Raw genomic sequence first — 18,980 nt, 5'->3', positions numbered from 1 at the left:
CTACCTACGATCATCTCGGGAGCTGCCGGCGCTGCCGCGGCCCGTCCATCTAGAACGCCGAGCTCGAGGATTGTGAGTTATCCATCATATCATCACCTTTGCCAGATTAGTAACAAGACTGTCCCGCTACCCCCTTCCCATCCGAGAGACTAGAATCGAGGGGACCCCTCCGTCCAGACCTCCTTGTACCATTCCACCGTACCTTAAGTTTGCCTATAAAGAACGTAAACCTTATCTTTGTGTGGTGTCCGTCTGTGGGGGGGAAGTTACTCGTCTGTACGATCGTTGGAGACGGCTCTCCCCGGAGACCTCTCCTCTTGTCCTCGGCCGACCCTCCCGGTCCGTCTAACAAAGCATGAAATAAAAATGTCATCCAATGCAACCCCTGTCCTAAATGATGTTTTAAAATGACATTTACCACTGAAACAGTTGCTTAATGTACCTATGGCTAGTGCTGGGTCTGCAAGCCGAAAGGCATATGGGCAGAATAGGCCACATAGTAAAATAAATGTATAGTGAAAATTTAACAAACATGGTGAAATTGTACTGAGCTGTAAAACCATTTTCCCTTACCAAAGATATCAAATTAAGTACAAAAAAACAACTAGGCCCCCACTGAAACTGCAGGTCACCCCCCCCCCAAAAAAAACAACACCCTTATACAAAAGGTTTTGAAGAACAAAGTCCTTTATTACAATGTATATGCAGCAGACAAAGTAAGCAATCCTTCCACCTTGAAATCCAAAATAAAAGGGACCAGGAGCTGGACAAAGCACTGGGAGGAGCCTGCAGGATGGGAACATGAACTTGGAGTTTGTGGGGCACGTCCTTCTTGTTAAATGAAAAGTTAAATAAACAAATGCTTCTCACACTGGAGTGGAACATCAACTAAAAAACGCCTTTTCGAGAAGATTTATCTGCTTCTCAAGTGGAGAATTTGCTCAAGATACTGCTGCTCGCCAGCATCACAAAATGGCACTGGAAGGCGTTGTGATGACCGGAAGTAGTGCAGGAGGCCCCCAAATCGTGCTTGCTAGTGGCAGGCAAATCTGTTCACATTCGCCAGCAAGCGCAAAAGCAAAGTTCACATACATTTATGGAAAAATAATTCTGCCACTTACCAGATGGCGGAATTTAGTGGGAACTCCCTGTTACACATGTGGCAAGGAGTTCCTGGATTTCACCAACTCCAGGAGCAGGACTATATTTCCACCCAGGTCTAGAAAGCAGTGCTCGAGCGTACAGAGTCTAAAAACTAGACATGTTAAATTTAAATTACGCAGGTGTAACTCGCAAAATCGTGGGAACTTCATGTTACAGTTGTCACAAAAATTCCTGAACTTACACCTTAGTCCACTCCACATAATTACACACCATTCATGGTAAAATTTACAGTGACTGGCATAATTTGTAGTGCAAATGTCCATTGTTCGTAGTGCTTTTGTTTAAATGCATCCAGGTAGAGGCAACCACAAACTACATGCACATGCTTGGCTGAGGGAAACTGCCACGCTGGTCTTAAATTGTTTTAACTGCCACTGATCCTTGTACACGGCTGCTATCACTAAACTGATGTAAAATACCTCAATTGTCACAGCTTACTGCTTTTAGACTCCCCGGTCCACCACAGCTCCCATAGCTGATTGTTGTGGAGGGAGGTTCACATGCCAAACATCCTTACTTCCGGGTGGCCACTAGGTGACGGCCATCTTGGACGTCAGCACTCTAGTCTTTACATTAATCATTGGCTCAGGCTACATTTAAATTTGGCATGGCGCTGACATGTAGCTGGCGCACCGCTAGCCTCATTTATTGAGAATAACGTGGAAAACATCTACAATTCCCTCCACCCTAACTCTATCACGACTTCAGGTGCCACACAGGGCCCCCATAACACTCTAAACGCCCCAAGAAACAGTGAACAAATGGGAACTCTACTTCCTGTCGCACCAGTCCTCCTGTCCTTCCCGAAAATGAAGGTAGATCAGTTGTGCTATTTATTACAGAAAATCAAGTCAGGCTCCCTGCTAGACTAGGCCCCACCTCCTATCCTCGCCCAAGATGGGAAAGCCATCCTCAGTCAACTATGTAATCTAATTATTCTATCCTTTGAAACTGTCAAGGTACCCATAGAGTGGAAACACACCATCATCAAACCCCTGCTAAAAAAAGACACAATTGGACCCTGCAGATCTGGCCCAATATCTTTACTGCCTATTTTAGGCAAGATGGCAGAAAAACATGTAAACAGCACAATTTCTAATTTCCCTCAAAACCACAACATCATACACCAGACTCAGATGGGTTCAGACCAAAACACAGCAGAGACTCAGCCCTGCTGGTAGTCACTGAAAAACTCAAATCCATCCTAGAGGGAGAACCGCGGCCGTGGTACTTTTGGATTTGAGCGTAGCGTTTGACACAGTAGACCACACAGTGCTAATCCAAAGACTGGAAAATGTCAGAATTAGAGGAACAGCTAACCAATAGATTGCGTCCTTCCTGAGTGACAGATCCTTCCAATGTATGGAGGCCGAATTTAAGTCAGACTCCCTCTCAGCACCTTGGGGAGTCCCTCAGGGATCCACCCTGAGTCCAACACTTTTTAACATTTATCTCAACCTCTTGGCACCTATAACACAGGAATTTGGCTTCTCCATCGTGCCATATGCCAATGACATGCAACTAGTGTTCTCAAATTCAGACACTCTCAACTCGGACCATAGACAACTCGTCCCTTGCCTGGAAAAAATTGGATCTTCGATGGCGGACTGTAGCCTCAAACTGCATGGGCACAAAACAGATCTAATGATCTTGGGCAACAACTTCAGTCCTCGCGCAGAGATCTCCTGGCACACAAACTGTGGGCTGTCTCCTCCCCCCAAAACAGCCATAAAAAACTTAGGTATGTGGCTGGACCAGAAATTGATGATGGAGGTACAGGCCAAAGAATTATCAGGCACCTGCTTTGGGATACTCCGCTTGATCAGAAAAATAGTGTCCCTACTCCCAGAGGATTCTAGGAAGCATGTTGCCCAAGCCTTAGTGGTATCAAGGCTGGATTATGGCAACTCTCTCTTTCTTGGTTCTCCTAAATATGTCACAAATAGACTACAAGTCGTACAGAATGCAGCTGCATGACTGCTGTTTAACATACCCAGACACCACTCAGCTAGACCAGCACTGAGGGCGCTGCACTGGCTTCCGGTTCAAGCCAGAATCAAATTTAAGTCCTTAAGTCTGGCTCACTGAGCCATGTATGGGAGAGCCCCACTCTGATCCAAAAGTTGGCCTCTCACTACTCTCCCCGCCAACAACTCAGGTCAAGTTCAAAAGTCCTGATGAAGAACACAACATTTAAGAGAGCAAGATGGGGTGCAAGGTCTTTCACCCATCTGCCACTATGAATCAGTATGGACCCAGAGCACCGACTAATTGAGAATAAAGTGTCCTACAAAAAAGACTCAAAACATGTCTCTTCCCCTAAACCCAAGTGCTAACAGCTTCCGTTCTGTATCACCTCAGCGCTGAGATGCCCAAGGGTAATCATGCGCTTTATAAATCCCCTAAACCTTAACAATAAACCTAAACCATTCTGATGCCAAAAATTGCTGCAAGGACATATTTTATGAAAAATATTGTGCGAAAAGACAGATTTACATTTCACTGTATTAATTTGTGTAATTTTGCATAATTATGCAAAACCAACTTATGTGAATATCATGCATCTCTACTAAAAATCAACGATACATTTCACAATAAATGGGAATGACCACGCAAACAATCTTGTCAAAAACATCACCATCATCCCAAACTTCCCCTGTACCTAATGTTCCCTCTAATTTTCTTGTTCTGTGTGCATAAGTGAATGGTCTCTGTGCGCTGCATGACCATGCATTCAACACTTACCTGGGATTTCAGGCATATGTTCATGTGTTTCATTTTTAGCATTTGTTACAATTAATAGGTTTATAAACCTGCACTGTGTGTTACACCTTCTGTGATGTAGCTTTTCCCTGGCATTCATACTGCATGAGTGATAGAGCTCGGTGAGCTTTGAAATTCAAGGGGAAGTCCAAGTCAGATCAGATCCTACAGTAGACCTCTCATGAAGTGATACAGCAAGTGGCACGCAAGAGATATGACAAAGAGTTTTTTTATTTAAAAATTGGTTATTTCTCAAACAGTTTCATGATGGTAGCACTGCAAAATGAGGATGATGGGCTTTGCCACCACTAGAAATTACTCCTAACTATGATGATACACAAAGGATCCAGCATGAGATTGTAACCCCAAGAGTCTTTCTTCGGACTGAAACATCACTCTAGAGAAACGAGAGACTGAAATCACACCAAGTTCCTGATATCATACCGTAATATTCGATTATGATGGTTTACCACAAATGTTCTTACTGACCATCAGAATCTAGAAGGAGTGTTTGAACCTGTCTCTCTGAGACCTGTATGAATGTGTGGAGGAGGTCTAAATTATACTTAGCAGTGGATTCTAAAGACCACAAGATCTTCTGGCATACGGTCAATGCACCCTTTCATAAAAAATATGATATACCAAAGTTTAGCTCTTTGATTTCCTATGAAGTATGGATGCCACATTTCAATTTTTGCACGAGCAGCAAGATTAGTGGTCTTGGAGGGTATGTGGGGAGGGGAACATGGGACCACCTTCCATTAGATATTACCCTAGAGGAAGTCACTCAAGCTCTGCATTATAGCACCAGTCGTAGGGCTCTGGGGCCTTATGGGTGCTTGTGGATGCTTTTAAAGCAGCAACAGAACTATAGAGTCTCATTCTGATGAGGGTGTTTAATACAGCAGTGGCAAGCATGATTCAGAGCTCATGGGCTACTTTAGTAGTTATTCCTATATACAAGAAGGGTGATCAATCAAATCTTCAAAATTATTGCCAATATCTCTTTCAGATTCATCAGTTAAAGTGATGAGAAGGATCCTGCTTAAGAGAATGGAGGAGTGGGTACATGAATCCTCCATATTATCTACAGGCCTGTTTGGTTTTAGAAAGGGTATTGGTACTATTGAGCAGTGTGTATATCTAGACCTTCTGAATGTGAAGTTCACCAGGGCCAAATCAGGTTCTTTACATCTTTGCTTCGCCTATTTAGGTAGAGATTTCGAGCTTGTTGACAATGCCCCTTCATAGCTCACCCTGGGTGACCCTATGTCCATTATCAATGTTCTGGCACATATGTATGAGGATCTATCATGCAAAATTTGTTATGGCACAGGGAGAATGTTCTTTTAAAGTAGGGCGAGGAATCAGACTAGGTTGCATATTGGCCCCTTTGTTATTTTTCCTTTTTATTGATGGAGTGGATAACAACTTCAAATCCATACAAGCTGATGCCCCATGTGCCTTGGGGTGTTCCATATCAGTGGTATTAATTGCTGATGACAGTGTCTTGATATCTAGGATCCCGGTCAGCAAGCAGCGATTGAGGAATATTTTTGGGGATTTTATAGCCTCTAAACAAAATGGTGATTAAGAAATCGAAAACCTTTACTATGGTTTGTGGGCACAAATCAACCAAATGTAGATCTTTTATTATTGATAACACCATAATAACTAGATTTTGTTATTTGGGAGATTTATTTATGAGCACTGGTCCCTCGGATCAACAGATGTTAAATGTCAAGGAAAAGATGAGAAGACATTCTCATGGGATTTTTAGGTTCTCTTATAAACTGGATTGTTGCCCCATTAAGGAAATGGTGGAGATATATAGAGTGAGGTGGCCACTGCTACCTAAGCTGGGGGCCTTCGGGCCGCGCTTCTTGTAAACTATTGCAAGTAGGAGAAAAGAATTTTCTGAAATACTTACTCTGTTTACCAGCCTCTGTGCCAACTTTGATTGTTCACCGGGAAGCGAACTTTTTGTATTTGGAGGATCTGATTTCAGTAAGACTACTTTTACTTTGGCTGTCTATCTGGTCTAAAGAAGAAACCACTTTTACTAAATCTATCATTTTAGATTGGATAGCATTGGACAATGGTATTTGTATCCCTTGGTTGGCATATATACCTTCTTCTTTTAGCACCCTATTTAACTTAACAGTGTGGTCTGATCCCCTTTAGGTGTTATTCCTATCCAAGAAAAACATTAAGGAGGTTTTCTTAGAACTAAGAATTGAACTTCGGTGGGTATTGAAAAGTTGAAGCCAACAGTGGCATTTTACATGTCTCTTAAGCTTGAGGAAGGTTTCCAAAACTATTTAACTCATGTTATCAATATTTAACACCGTTCCGTCTTATCCAGGCTAAGACCTGGAATTGTGCACTATTTGGCTGCTTTCCCTATCATGAGATCCTGTCCTTCATACGTGACCCCTTGCCCATGTGATGGTATTAGTAAATAAAGCACATTACACCTTATGCTGTATTGAAATGTATACTTTGGGGAGCCTACAGACAACATGCAGGCAATATTGCCTGTAGTTCCAGAGAAATGTATAATATGCAGCAGTGCTTTAAATGGACTAAAATTGTTGAGGGATTTTTAAAAGGGGCATGGCCGAAGACATGTAACTTAGCCTTCTGTCCAAGAGGTATGACTGAAAACATGTGAATCAGAATCCTGTGCTTCACACTGCTTTAAACCTAATCAGTATCTGCATGCCTTTGAGGCTATTCTCTTTTACTACATCATGGCATAAAATACCAATCGACTTGTGCCTAAAACAAGCAATACCTTTTGGCTATGCAAATGCTTTATAGGTGTGTCATATAAATGAGTAACAATTATTTTGCTATGTTAATGTGTACTGAACATTTCTGTCTTGCACACCAATTTTCTCCACAGTTATTCACCCTTCAGACACTTACACACTTTTTCACCTTACATTTTTCTGAAATCCTCATACCTCCCACATCAACTGTTTCCTCTTCAGCACCATCTTTTCACTCTATCCTCCACAAACTTCCATTTATTTCCTCTACTTCAATATCTTGTTTCAAGAACTGCATTTTGTTTCTATTTGTCAATGTCTTATTTTGAAAGTTGTGTAACTCCTGCACACATGTTCCCATACTTACAATCTGAATAGATGCGAATATCGCTATCTGTGGTCCGTAGAGAGGCCACAATTAGAGGTGCCTGTAATCTGAATACCTCTAGGACCAACTGACAGAGACTGTGAAAAATAGGCACTGCATTCTGCCTTAACAGCAGAGCTCCCAATCATATCCCATCACAATCACACACCCACAGTTTCTACACAGTAAGACTCCTGGGTTGACGCAGTTCACAGCATGCACTGTATGAGTCATATTACATTAAAACAACTAAAAATACACAATTAATCCTCTTTGGTAATGCACAGTGATACAGGAAATGAGGGAAACTGGTCAATTTGACTGCTGTTGGGATAGTCAAATACATCAATTTACATGGTTGAATGGGCCCGCTACCACTACACTAGCTGCATTAACGGTAGCTATACCCCTGGCAATAGCATAAGCTCAAACAGTTTACAAAAAAACAAGAGCTGGTGCATCTAAAAGTTAATGTTACAGTTAGTGCTGTGCTGATGCACAGCTTTCATTGATGCAGCAGGTTCAGTGACACTAGGCACCGGAGGTCCCAACTGAATGCTGATTATTCCTGTTTTTTACAATTCAAACACCGGTCAAGAGGCCCATTTTCTTACTTTCCTTGTGCCCATGCCAAACAGGATACACCACTGGGGTTGTGTATCTAAGTAAATTCCTGGAGCATTCTAAGATAACGGAGAGAGACAAATAGATATGTATTTAGAGGGTGATTTATAAAAAGTGAGACCAATAAACCTAGGAATAGTTCCAAGTTCATGCTTAAAATTTCTGACTTTTAATCAGTGACTTTCAGTGCAGTGATAGAAAATGACCTATTAATGTCAAACCTTCTGCATGCTAAATGGAGGTGCTTTTTGAATTTTGAAGAGACTTCATCAAATTTTACTTGTTCACGGCTCATCTTCCACAAAGGCTAACATTGTAGAATGAGCTGGGCCTGTGCACTGATGCCAGAAGATTCGGCTAGCTGGCTGATATTTATCTTTTTAATTATCACCCCCAAGAGTGGAATAAGTGTGCTAAGAACAGCAGGAGCCGTCCTTGAAGCATCCAGACATCTAAGGAAACAAAACTGCTGACTGCCACAACTTGCAACCTTCTGCAGCACCAGTGCCATGAAAGAGGATTGCTGAGCTGCTGCTCTCCTCCTCCATGGTGACCTGCACTTCCACACGAGTTTGCCGCTGGTGTACCCTGGCCATTTACAACATGCAAGTGATACTTTTGTCGCACTGCTTGCATTTGAAAAGCAGGAGCTGCAGTATCTTATGTGATGAGTGAAGAATGTGCGCCCTTGGGGAAGTCATGATGTGCACACACACACACATGCACACATATGCACACATTACAGGGAACACTACTTGTACTTGAGCATATGTTTATCTCAGGAATACTGCTGGAGGTGGCAGGACTGATGCTATCTTCGTCAAAACTAACGACATTTTCCCAAAAATGTTAAAGACAAACTTAAAATGCGATTGAAGCAAACTGAAGGAAATTCCCTTTTCTGCATGGTCACCCCCTATTTTTCACCTGAACCATATGCTTGCTGGAATTAGAACTCTCTACAGGACATAGAGACCCTCAGAAGTGATTAGCTACCCTCTGCAAAACTAAATGTTCATGTATCTGTGCCCTGTCATGCTGCTATTCAGTGCCAAAGTTTGCCTGCTCCGGACCTAAAATAGTCATGTTAAAATTGGATTCACCCAGTGGGTCTTTTTAATTCTCCTTGGCCATGGAAAATGGTGTGGAAATTTCACCATTGCAATGAAAGTTAAATGTAATATGTGGGCAGTGACATGTATGTACACAACCTATATATATGACAAAAATGTACAACTGTCAGGAGTGCCTTGTGGTTTGAGTGATCTATATACGTTACAGCCACCGATGTAACACAATGCAAGGAAAAGTGCTCCTGCCTTATAAGAAAACCTCATTTTACTTATTAATGAATCACTACTAAAGTGTGCCTCTTAGCCCACAATGCAGGATGCTTAAGATGTAAAAAAAAGTAGGGGCACGCTATATATTTCAAAAGTGGGCCTTAACAGTGACTGAACAGCTAAACGTTGTTTCCACCGTGTGGTTTCAAATTTGATTTAATTGTGAAATCAGATTTATTATACCTTTAGTGGAAAGTGATCTTATGAGACTATACTTTAGTTTCTCTGAGCAAAAACTGGCTGAAAACCAGCTCTGCTGCTCAGAGAGGCACATACAATTCTTGGCTGGTGCTCACAACTCTGCCTACCAGAGGACTATGTTTCCGCTGTACGTTTCAAGGTTGGCAACGGGCCAAGGAATACAGCGGCTTACAGGAGGCTGAAATGCAGTAACGCTTGCAGATTACCTTTTCATCCTCAGGATTTTCACCTATCACAGTGAACAGAAGAATTTATTGGGAATCCACTGGAATCCATCAAAGTGGGAGACTAATTGAAAGTGTTCCCTTGAGGATATTTGTATCAATGGAATGATGTCATACCAATTTGGAGTATTATGATATAATGATCTTGGGACTTCAGTGACCATTATAGGATTGGAGCATTTTGATAATTGCCCTGAGGAAGCCCTGTCTAGGGCGCAAAACGTTGGCTGTATTGTTCCATCTTTTATGCCACGAGTGGTCCAAGAATCCAATAAAGGATCACATCTGACATCACTGGAGAGTCCGGATTGTTTCTTTTTTTGTGCATTTGTGCTTTGAAATATTTATGTTGCCTCTCAGTGCTTTTTTTGCCGGACTATGGACTGGCGCCTGGACCCAAACAAAACTGTGATATTCTCAATAATTGGCAGTTACGCAAGGATTAGCCATCTGCAAGGGGTAAGGGAATGTCAGATTTTGACTTGCTGGCTCCTGATGATTTGACAGAATCTACTACCATTCAAACTAATGCAATCCTGTACCCTTAGCCCCAACCCCAGCAGGAGAGTGCACCAGTGTGTGCATTGACAGATGCAGGATGATATTATCTAAATAGTGGGATAGTTAGGGAGCCTGTTATAGGGAAGATGGGTTTAGCTATCTTAAGTTCAGGGTTTCTGGAAAGTTTTACAGTAACACAAAGAGAAATTGCTCCAAGGTGGGCACAGGGCAGGAAAGTAGCTAGATGGGTAAGACAAATTATATAATCACTGACTATCTATTGCAGCCATAAGACCAACTCACCATCAACTCATCAGAGCATTTCCGGACCTTGAAAAAATACTCCTAAAAGTGAAGGTCCAACTGGAAGAAATGTAACTTCTGACCCTCACGTTTACATGACACCCAGGGACTGGAAATGCTCTTCAATGCTTCAAGAGTTAGGTGGCAGACCCCCTGTTTGCCTGCTCAAAGAAAATAAAAAGCAGATGGACTACTGACTCCAATAAGAGGATGAACCACTAGAGAACCAGGCAGGAGAGAGACCTAGGGCTATATGTTTGAAGCCTTTTTGCAAACGCCTCAATTTGCAAAATCCGACTGTTTGCCACTCCAAAAATGCTGCTCCAAATGTACAAACATTCAAATAGCGATTCTCCAGAATCGCGGTTTGAGTGTAGAAATCGCTATTTCGAAGGGGCATGTTTAGGGCATCCCTTCCAAATAATGATTTCCGGTGTTATGCATTAAGGTTTTGCAAACAAAATGTGGTCCAAAAACCTATATATTTTACCATCAACTCAAATTTAGTTATAATGCATTCGCAAATTGTGAGGGGTCCACATGGGACCCCTTCCCATTTGTGAATGTTGGAAACACATTTTTTAAGAGCAGGCAGTGGTCTCTGGGACCACTGCCTGCTCTTACAAAATGAAAACAAAACATTACATGTGTTATTATTTTGTAATTTGTTTGAGCAACAATTTAATTGAATAAACTATTTAGTTATGCTTTGAGGCAAATTGAAATCCAGTTTTCCATTGATGATGTACTGGTCATGGACTTCATAGCTGTAGTTTCGGGGCTGGGTAATTAAACTCAATGATATACTGATAGCTAGCGGCGATCTTACGTAATTAAGAACAGGAAGATAATGGCAATGCTACAGATGAAGGTACTACTAGAACTAAATGTACAGAATGAGATATACACTATAAACATTATAGTAATGGGCAGTGGATCTAAATTAAAATCTCCAAACATTTGTGCACAGTTGAGATACAAATTAATAGTGCGTTGAAAGGGAGTATGAATCTCTGCATACTGGTATATGGTTAATTAAACATTGTGATGAAAGTAGGGTGCTCCCATTTGAACCTGCACTCACCACATGTCGGAAATATCCAAGCAAGTCATGTTATTGGCAAAATAAAAAAGACCATTCTGGGTTCCCTATTGAAAGTAAGCAACAAACAGCTCTGATTTTTATTGCTGAGGTTTCTAAAATGAATTTTTGAGGCAGCGGTGGCTGCTCTATTAGAGCAGAGGAGTGACGCCTACCCGCCACCATTAGCACATAAAACGATAATAAAACAGGCTTTAAACCTGTTTTATTATCACTTTTCTTTAAAGCTCTAGAACCATCCCCAGGTCTCTGACTAGTTGTGGGGCAGGCCCAGGAAGAGTGGTGGGTACTCCCTTTACTGCATGTGAGCAGCGGGAGCAACTTTGAGGTAAGTTTATTTACTTATACTTTTTTTTGTACTGAAACCAACCCCTTCTTCCTCCATCTTCCCCACCTCCCTCCTCTGGCCTGGCCCACCCCTCCACTTTGGCTGGGGACAGGCCACTACTGTTCTAAGGTCGTTTATTTGCCAATTGCATCATTGTTTCAACACACTGTCTCTTTCTTCATTCCTGGTTTCATTTCCTTGTTTCTTCCAGTTGTCGCTCATACGCTCAGGGAGGTTCACTCTGTGTGTTTGGTGTCAAGCGGGAAGTATGCCTGCATACGAAGTCTATTTTCTTGGGTATTGCTCTAGCTTTTAACCTTTTGAATCTATCTCACAAGTTATTCAAGTAATGCTAGAGCAAATTCCCATTATATCATTCTGATGATTTTTTTACATCCTAATGAGTCATATCATATGCAGCCTTTCAGAACCTTTGCAAACATTCATACCGTTTTAGCTCTGGTGAAAAAAACGGGTTCAGTTGTTTTTGGGTTTGGGCCTTTCTGCAGGATCATCCCCAAATGTTTTTCCTTAGCCCTCCAATTTTTACTGAAATCATTTTTGTAGGCCTTAGGACTCTGTGCACTTTACCACTGCTAACCAGTGCTAAAATGGTTACAATATCCCATTAAAACAGGATAGAAATGACTTATACTCAATTGGCATGTTTAATTCACTTGCAGGTCCCTAGTAAATATAAAGTGAAAACACACCGCAATAAAAATTCCACACCAATTTAGAATGTGCATTTTAATAAATGATTTGACAACAAAATGGAAGAAATCCAATCAATAGAACCAGGATTATTAATTTTCAAAGTTTAAGGTTAAAACCAGCACCCAAATGATAAAAGATATTGGGAAATGGCACTCTACGAAGGGTCCCCCCCAAGCATTTTGCATTCTTTCTCCTACTTTTTGAATGACTCCGGGGCATATTATCAAGGACGGTGTTAAAATTATCGCCGCTTTAGCAACAGAAAACTGCTGCTAAAACGGTGATAAAGGGCTTGATAATATGCCCTGGAGAATTCCAATAGAAACCCATGTTCGCACCAGAACAGGCACTTCTATTAGAATTCTCAAGGGGATACTATCAAGCCCATTATTGCCTCTTTCGCTGCAGTTTTCTGCCGCTAAGCCGGCGATACATTTTAACGCCGTGCTTGATAATACGCCCCTTAGTTCTTGCTGGTCTGGAACTCTAACCACTTTGCCACTGCTAACCAATGCTGAAGTGCACATGCTCTCTTTAAATGTATTAACATTGGCACATACCTTAGCATATTTAACACACTTATAAGTTCCTGGTAAAGTGCACTACATGTGCCCAGGGCTTGTAAATTAAATGGTTCCTATGGGCCTGTAGAACTGACTGTGCCACCCACTCAAGTAGACCTTTAAACATATCTAAGGCCTTCCATGGCAGCCTGTTTGTGCAGTTTTAAACTGCCATTTCGAACTGGCAAAATTAACCTTTTGCTAGGCCCAAACCTCCCTTTTCAGTACATATAGGTCACCTCCAGGGTAGGCCCTGGCCTACCCAGAGGGCAGAATGCAATGTGCTTATAAAGTAGAATGTTTTCTTTTTTACTGCTAGTTTACCTCTCGCATAGGATAAAATTGGAGTTACCGTTTTATACTTTATAAGTGTAATTTCCAAATGGGAAGAGATGACCAGATTATGTTTGGTGACTTTTGGATCACAATTTATAATCAGAATTTACAGTGAAGTCGGATTTTAAATTGCAATCCTGAAAGTTGACAATTTCCTGCCTTATCCATTGAGTGCCTGTAGCCTGTCACTTGTCATTTGACTGGGTGTAGTTGACAGTTGAGCTTTGTGTATTCCTCCTAGTCAGCCACACACAATTGGGAACCTAAGTGTGACAGGAAGTGCCATCACTGGCAAGATGGGTGGAGAGCTGGGAACACTTACAGCTGAATAGGCTGTGTCCTGCCTCCACACAAAGGGCTGCATATCCTCTGTAGTTAGGCTGGTGCCACGGCGGGTAAGGCAGGATGCCAGGGGAATTCAACGGCATGCCTCTAGAGGCTTATCCCCCACTTCAAAGGCACAGTTGTGTGTAAAAGAATGACCTCAGGCACCATCTCTTGAGTAAACTTCTGGACTTGTGGATAATCTGCCAGGAGCAAGGACTGCCACTCTGCTGGACTTCTGTCCTAAATGAATTGCTAACCTGCTGCCTGCTGCCTGCTGCCCTCTTGTATGTAGGAGAAGAACTTAACCTGCAACTTCATCTTAAACCCAGGACTCCAGAGTGACTCCAAGGGCTAGTTTGCTGGCCTCCTGATATGAGCCCAGGGATATAAAAAGCCCCTCCAACCAGCTTCTTGGCCCAGCTACGGAGAGTTCCTGACTCCAAATGGTGCCTCTCAGGTCCTGGAACCTTGGTGTAGTTCATGGTCTCTTAAATAAAGCGTTTAAGCTCATAATGACTGCAAACAGGTCCATTCACAACATGCAGCTTGCTCCAAAATCCATTGTGAGTCCCTTCTGTCTCTTCACACAGCAGCATCAACAGACCACAGAGGATTGCCAATGCAAAGTTCTTGCTCACCTTTCCACACCCAGCCTGCTCTTCATGCTGCATGACAACCGCCCACAACACTCTCCTTGTGACCCTCTCTTAAGTAAATGGGACTCTTGCCACAAAACTTGAGATGGTAATACTTAAGCGGGAGTAACCTGGGACTGTATCCAACATGCGCTCCATTGTGGTTGGCCTGAAGCTTTGACGTTGACGCGGTCCAGCGCGGCCAGATGGCCATAGTTGGTGCTTTGTGCTTTTAGGAAATATTTTACACTTCATTTTTTTATTATTCAATACTCCTGTTCTACAGATTTGATTTTTGTTTTTTTGATCTGGTTTAATTTCTTACATTTTGTTCTATTGTTCTAACTAAGTGTGGGGTATTTGTATGTGGTGTTATCACCGTTTTACTGTTTGAAGAGTTGAGTGAATACTTTACACATTGCCTCTAAGTTAAGCCTGAACTGCTCTGTGCCAAGTTACCAGGGGGATGAGCACAAGTTAATTTGGGGTTTGCTAGTTCTTTACCCTGACAAGGATTGTCCCCCAGTCAACTAACAACCCAATTTTGTACGGGTCTTTTGACATATCTTTTGTGAATAAAAATAATAATAATAATATATAGGGATTTGGGTCAGCCCTCCTAAACCATTATTTACTTGAAGTATCAAATATATCTTGGACCAGTCTACGAGACAGCATACATTGACAAATGGAATGCATTAACCTCCTACTATTGCTCCATTGACAATCACATTTACATTTTTATCAACCCCCCCAGACAACAATTTTTTGATTGGAAAGTCAGACAGTCAATGTGAGCGAAAGCATGTCTCCTCTTTTCTGCTCTGTATTTGGAAGAGGTAGCACCGACAAGCAATCAAGATGTCCATGTGCAGCCAACAATGTTTTGGCAAAGCTCTGCAACATATGTTTTCTCTTTGTACTACTGTCCACACCCAATCCAAATCACTTTAGCAGGAGTGGTAGGTAGTAACTACGAGCCGGTGCTTTGCTTCATTACTCTAGATGTGGGTATGAATGCACATGCCCCTATCTTTGTGACATTCTTGCTCTATGAAGGGGGTGACGGAACACAATTGCATATTGTAAATAGGCCTCCAGCTCAAACAGGAGCTGTGTCATCAATTCACTTGACCAAAAAATATTGAGTTACACAATACAAGATTAACCCTTACTAATTATAGAGAAAACAGGGCACTACATAACTATGCATTGTTAAATATTGACAAATAAGTCCAAGAACGTAACTGTATGAAGATGGAGCTCCCATTGGCAGGATGCTACGTAGTCTTGTGTTTAGTTAAATATGTGGCCCTGAGTATATGATGCTCTATTTTTGGTTCATGCCTATTTCTGCCCTGCTACTGCAATGGTGTCTCTTGATGTGACCCATCCTTGCTCCTCTGATGCCTCTTTACATTGGGCCTCCAGGTTCTCCATTGCTGGACTCTGAGGGAGGTGGGCTGGAGGTCTACAGCATCAGCTAAACTGCCACCATATGCTAGTTGTCACAGCTTGGTTTTTGTCTGCCCCCTTGTAGCATCAGTGCAGCTGAAAGGTTGGAGAATGGGTGCAAAGGCTGTGCTTAATTTGTAAAAGAATAAATGCTGGGGTCCAAAGCTTTCTCCAGAACCCCGCTACCAGAGATACCGAAGATCAGGGTGCCAAATACCAAGGCTGCATAGTCTTAGTTTAGCCTCATTCCTCTTTGATCCACCACCAGAGACTCTCTGTCTCTTTATTTCACTCTTGTAGGTTCTTTTTCCATCCCAGCTTTCTCCCTTTGTCACAGTTTTTTCGACATTCTCTTCATCCTTCTTTCCCCTTATTATGTTTTTCTCTCTCTTGCTCTGAATCAAAGTTTGTTGAGGAAAAATAGGTGCTGATACCCAAAAATGAGTAATGATGGACCTCACCTGCAACCAACTACCGGATCAAATTAACCTTTCCCATTCGTATAGCAGGCAGTATCCCACTTCGCTTTGCTTAAGCTTAATCCCAGCTGTGTTGGTACAGTTCCAGAATTCTGATCCTGTTTCTAAAACACAGCAGCAGCGCCACTCCACTTTCACTCATCTGTATATTGCCCCTTCACACAGACTGTGGTAAGGTACATTTTATGAAGGACATGAATTTCCATTCTGTGCCAGTGTTTGTCATTGTCTCTCCTCCCTTTTCCCTATTAGCCTCTATCTTTGACCCTTCTTTTATTGTCGATGTCTTTCCCTTTTTAATGTCCGTCTCTATATTTCTTGTTCGTGGCAAAATGGCACTCCCCTCCCTTCCTTCTAAGTGACTCGCTCTTTCTCATCAGTATCACAGTGTCTCCTAATCTCCGCCTCCTCAGGGCCTCTTGGTCCTGAAGAAGGTTTTAATTGTTTCTCCAAAACCGAAACGCCGCGTCGACCCCTGTTCTTGCGAACACTTTTAACTTGATTATGTATAAATTGCTTGTTTATTGTTCATACCAATGATTTTGAATGTTTTTAATCATGTTACTGCACGAATCTTTTTAATCAATTGTGATCATTGTGATTTACTTGTGATTCTGAAATAAACATACAAATGTTATATTTTTCTAAAAACAATTTTCCTGTTTTTTCTAAATTCTGACTAAAGATTGGTAATGTGTGAGCCTTATAGTTATTAAAGACATCTGATAGTTCTTCAACAAAATAGTCGGCTAATGTGAAACTGAATAAGTTGCACAGGAGGTTTTGGTAATATATTATTGTGCGATTGGTATTGGTAAAAAGCAAGATTCTGGGCACCTACCATATAACCCTAACCACCTTTGAGGGTTACCAGTGGGACTTCCCTGTTTTTCAACTTTCCTCCCCTGTCCCAGAATTGACAGATAAGGGGGCCTCCTTACCTTTCTTCACTTTATACCCGGTCACACAAGTAGCCTTTCAAATCGTTCTCAGGCCTGCCATTGCAGGGCCTTTGTGTGCAACATATTGCCACTTCAACCTGCCATTTGCAACTGCTAGTCAAGCCTTAAACTCTTCTTTTATTATACATAAGTCATCTCTAAGGTAGGTCCTTTGGAGGGCATAGGTCAGTGTGCTGTGTAAGAAAAAGGTTGGACATGTATTGTTAAGTTTTGTGTGTCCAGGTAGTGACAAACACACACATTCTTTTTACACTGCTGTGAAGCCTAATCCTCTCAAAGGTTACCATTGCAAATACCTTAATACACTTCTAAGCTCTAATTCCAGATAAGAATGAGAACCTGCAACATGTTTTATATGTTTGGAATGGTATTGGTAAATCCTCTTTACTGGTAAAGTTGGATTTAACATTACTATTTTGAAAATGCCGCTTTTATAAAGTGGCCTTTCCCTGCTCTTACTGCTCTGGTGTGCCTGCAGCCTAACTCTAATACACGACTTGGGTGGGTGACAACTACACTTTGCACGATTCCTTTAGACAGCTACAAACACGGGAAGGTTAGGTGTGGCTGAGTGTTCATCTGCATTCTGATGGCTCTTTCTGAGCAGAAAGAAAGGGGAGAACTAACACTTCCACCTGAAAGGCAGGGTCTTGTTTCCCACACACAGGGCTGATTACCCCCTACTGTTTGTATGAAGCTAGGGCTGGGAAGAAAGGACTTGTGTACACCTCAAAGACCCTTCTTTCAAGTCACCCGTACTTGGGTATACGTACTAGGTCTCTGACCCTACCAAATCAGGCACTTCTAGACCTACAACTAAATTCAGTCAGATGAACATCTGCGCTGCATCAATGCAAGACACACTGCTGAACGGCTGACCTGGGAGGCCTACTTTTCTCTTGTGCTGCCTGCTTCTCTCTGACTCTACTGAGGACAGTGGGATTCTGCCTTGGATTGAAGTGTTCTCCTGGGCCTTGTTGGCTGACATCCGGTAGCTTGAGACTCACGGATATCAAAGTCTCTACCCCTGTGCCTTTTTCACTGGAATTGGACCCAGATACTTGCACCAGAGAAATTGCTGCATCTTCAGAAATACTTGGAGCAAAACTGGTGGATCGACCCTATTGCAGGAGTGGAATCGGCACATTGCTCTTGGAACCAGTGCATCGCCTTGAGAGCCCAACACATTGGAACTGGGCTTCACCATGCTGAAGTATAGAGCGATCAACTTATCCCCACGACTGCATGGAGTAACTCGACACATTGCACTTCGAAACCAATGCATCCTGGCTCGGTGCTTCGTCTTTGAAACCGATGCATCGCCTTAAAAGTCTGAAGAGAATTGATGCATTATCTTGCCTGCTGAATTGCCATTGACATATCGCCTGATGCATCACTCAACTGCCCTCCACATCTCGCTGTTGTGACCAGGATAAGGTACTTTGTTCACCGGGGCCTTCTTGGGTCCTGTAGCCGGCCTGTGCTCTTTCGCGGTCAGCCCAAACATTTGACTTTACTCCAGCCCAGCGCGACCATAAGTACTTATTGTTACCAAGTATTTGAATTCATCTTATTCTTTAAAAAGTCATATCTTAACTTCTAATTATTGGATTTTTGTCATTTTGGTCTTGATTTGCTTTTTAGAATTAATGTCTGTTTTTCTAAACCTGTGAGGAATCTTTTTGTGATGCTTTATTGTGTTACTGTGTGTGTTGCACAAATACATTACACATATTCTGTTTAGATAAGCCTGACTGGTCTGCTATCAGAGGGAAAGTACAGGGTATCCATTAGTGTGTATGTGGCTGACCC

This window comes from Lissotriton vulgaris, chromosome 3_1 (assembly GCF_964263255.1).
Source record: "Lissotriton vulgaris chromosome 3_1, aLisVul1.2, whole genome shotgun sequence".
NCBI classification, from domain to species: Eukaryota; Metazoa; Chordata; class Amphibia; order Caudata; family Salamandridae; genus Lissotriton; species Lissotriton vulgaris.
The sequence above is the reverse complement of the archived record's forward strand: the minus strand, read 5'-3'. Positions refer to the sequence as shown.